This window comes from Helianthus annuus, chromosome 13 (assembly GCF_002127325.2).
Source record: "Helianthus annuus cultivar XRQ/B chromosome 13, HanXRQr2.0-SUNRISE, whole genome shotgun sequence".
In the NCBI taxonomy this organism is placed as follows: domain Eukaryota; kingdom Viridiplantae; phylum Streptophyta; class Magnoliopsida; order Asterales; family Asteraceae; genus Helianthus; species Helianthus annuus.
This window is the reverse complement of record NC_035445.2, coordinates 68407295-68410398: the sequence shown is the minus strand read 5'-3', so window position 1 is coordinate 68410398 and position 3104 is coordinate 68407295. Positions and strand designations below refer to the sequence as shown.

Sequence of the window (3104 nt, the reverse complement as noted above, 5' to 3'; positions counted from 1 at the left end):
ATCATCAATTCCTACGGTTAAAACCCACTTAACCTAGTGTGGTAAATCATCCAATCCTTCAATTCATAGCATGTTATGTATGATTTTCACTTAGGGTTTTGTTCCTAAGCAAATATACATCACTAATCTGGACATAGCTTCTCTAATCCATGCCTAATTCGCGATTAGGATGATTATCCAATTTTTAAAACTTCACGAATCATCAAGATTTTACATAACTTATGATCCTCTTGTTCGGGTGATCGTTAATTCACGTTCGGTTGTGAATTTGAGCTTCGTTTGGCCCTTCAATCGGATGGATTTGTTGAAGGTTAGGGTTTGGCTCCATGGGGAGCTTCCCTTGTTCGATCTAGAACACACACGTATGTGTGTGTTTATGTTTTAATTTGTTTAAATAACCTTTCAGGTTATCCCACTTTAACCCCTCGTGTTTGGTTCATTATTAAGTAGGCCACAACCTATTTATTTTAATAGCAATGTTCTCATTTATTAACTAGGTTAAACATTCCTAGTTAACTCAGTGGGTCTGGGGAAATTATGACTAAGTTTATTTTGAGTCCCGTTAACTCGGGCCTTCTATAAACTTTATTTCATCAAAAGCCTTTATACTATTTTTATTTAATATTAGGTTTATTAATTTAAAAATCCTAATATTCACCGGGTTTATTTACCACTAACGGTACTTTACCCGTCTTGTAGTATTAACGTGGTTTGATTACCAAACCCGTTTTCGGGGTGTTACAAGTCTACCCCCTTAAAGAGGTTTCGTCCCCGAAACTTTTTTTTACATAGTTTATTGGGTTTTAACCCAATGCACTTAAACTGAGTAACCTTTTAAGCATTACTCATGATTTTATTCATTTGTTAGTACTACCAGAAAAGTTATGGTAACAAATAACATATGTGTATTTCATACGAAATAATGTAACTTAATAATAACGAAATTTCGTTATTATCAACCCGTTTGGTTAACTTAGTGAAATCCATCACTGTTAGACTATCGAATTCTTCATGAATCCGTTTATTTAATCCGTTTGGATATTTTAGTGAGATCTTTCACTTTTGACAAACAGATTCTTTTGTTTTCGAATTTATTCATTCGGTTCAGTTATACGGTGTAACACCCCAAAATGGCAAATGATAAATAGAGGAATTAACTTGGTTAATGAAAGTCATGGTATAGTGATAACTAGTTAAATAAAAATGCTTAAGTAAAATACACTCTCTAAGTGGGAGGGCTAGTTGTGTAATTAGTGAATAAATGGGTTAATTAAGAAATAATTAAAAACAAAAACACAAACACTGGTGTGTGTGTGTTCGTACGATCCAGGGGAGGAAGAAAAGGGGAGCCAAACCCTAGCTACTAGAAATCAAGCAAATTGAGTCACAATTTGTGTGAAATTCCTATGCATGAGCCCTAAAAATCAAGCATCTAACCTTGGCTAGTAAAGAGGTGAGTTTTAATCTTGAAAGTTATGAATTGTAGAAAGATGGGTTCAACCAAATCTCGAATTCTTGTATCAAAAAGGAGAAATCTTAGTTAGAATTTCTCTCTAGAACAAGAATCATGTTGATTTCTGGCTTATAGGAAGTATATTGGTTAAACCCCATTTGTTGAAGTTGAATTAAGACTAGTAGGATCATAGTGTTAAGAATCCTTGTTATCTTGATGTATGATTTTGATTTTAGTACTAGAATGATAATTAGATTGATGTAGAATAAAATAACTATGTGGAATTGAATGAATGAGATTGTTGTGTGATCATAAACTCATGGAACATGCTTTATAGACTTGTACCTTGTACCATATCCATAATGCCTACCATGTGTTCGATAAAATGCCTAAATGAGGAATGTATGTGTATTTTGGAAAAATGGTAGAATGAAGCAATAAACTAAATAAAGGAATGAATGTCGTGATGTAGGCATAAAGGAAGAAGGTACAAGCACCAAGAAACCGGAAGGCGCGCAAGATCGAGGTATGTTTCGTTTTATACGAATCTTTATTATATTTCCCAATTATATTAAATTTAATGTAAAGCTATCCTTGTATAATGAATGTGACAATGTAGTAAGTAAGCGACAAATCCCTTGTGGATTTGGGTATGTTAACGAAAGTAATGTTGAGTTATGCTAAACCCAATTTCACGGGTTGAATGTGTATGCTTTGCTCTCTACGAGAGTGTCTATGCTAAACCCAATTCTATGGGTCGAACGGTATGCTTAACTCTCTATGAGAGTGTTTATGCTAAACCCAATTAAACGGGTCGAATGTGTATGTCAAACTCTCTACGAGAGTGGTTATGCCTAACCCAATTATTGGGTTGTTGTATGCTTAAGAATAAGAAGGTTTTATATGGAAAGAGCTAAAACGTAAGGTTATGATTTTCTATGGCGATCACTAATTTTTTTAAATTTGAATGTTTATGTAGGTAAAGCACCTCTATAGGCGATTTGGAGACATGGAGCGAGCACATGTTCAAGCCTCATTAAACTAAGCGCTTCCGCAAGTTTACATGCATGCTTTTGGGTCTATGTTTTTGTTACTTGTTTAACCTTGTTAGAAGTTTTAGATTTGAAAACTTGTTGTTTTGTTTGGGATGGTCTAGTGTAAAAAGGGTTTTATGTGAACATTGTCTATTATGTCAAAACAGGGGTGACGTCCGTTTTACGAACGGGTCATGCCCAATTTTTGTAAATTTTTATTATGTGTTAAGTTGGCACTTTAATTGTCCGAAAAACCATCCTTTTGTGAGTAATCTAACTTTATTGAAAAGCGGATGTAACAAGTTGGTATCAGAGCCAAGGTTTGAGGGATTCGAGCGTTAAACGCGATGCTTGAACTCAAACCGATGGCTCGTTCGAAGAAGTGCTCGCTCCAAGGTCGCCCATGAGGTAACATTTAAATTATAAATAAAGTTACAAGTGTTTATTATGAGGTTAGTGAAAATGATTAAAAAGATGTGTGGGAAAGTTAAATGAGAAGTTTCGGAGCTGTAGATCCCAAACGGAATGGAAATAATCGAAGTAGAATGCTCTAGGAGACCTGCAGCGTTTCTGCTAAACGAAGGCCCGTCGCCGACGGGTTAGCCCCCGTCGCCGAC

At 35.3% G+C, this 3104-nt stretch overlaps 1 long non-coding RNA gene across 1 annotated transcript; it reads left to right on the top strand.

Moving 5' to 3' along the window:
- The first annotated feature begins 1320 nt into the window (after positions 1–1320).
- On the top strand, positions 1321–2716 carry LOC110902766. Its single transcript, XR_002571405.2, has 3 exons — positions 1321–1453; positions 1926–1979; positions 2433–2716. It is a non-coding gene; the product is annotated as an uncharacterized LOC110902766 (long non-coding RNA).
- Positions 2717–3104: the final 388 nt, after the last annotated feature.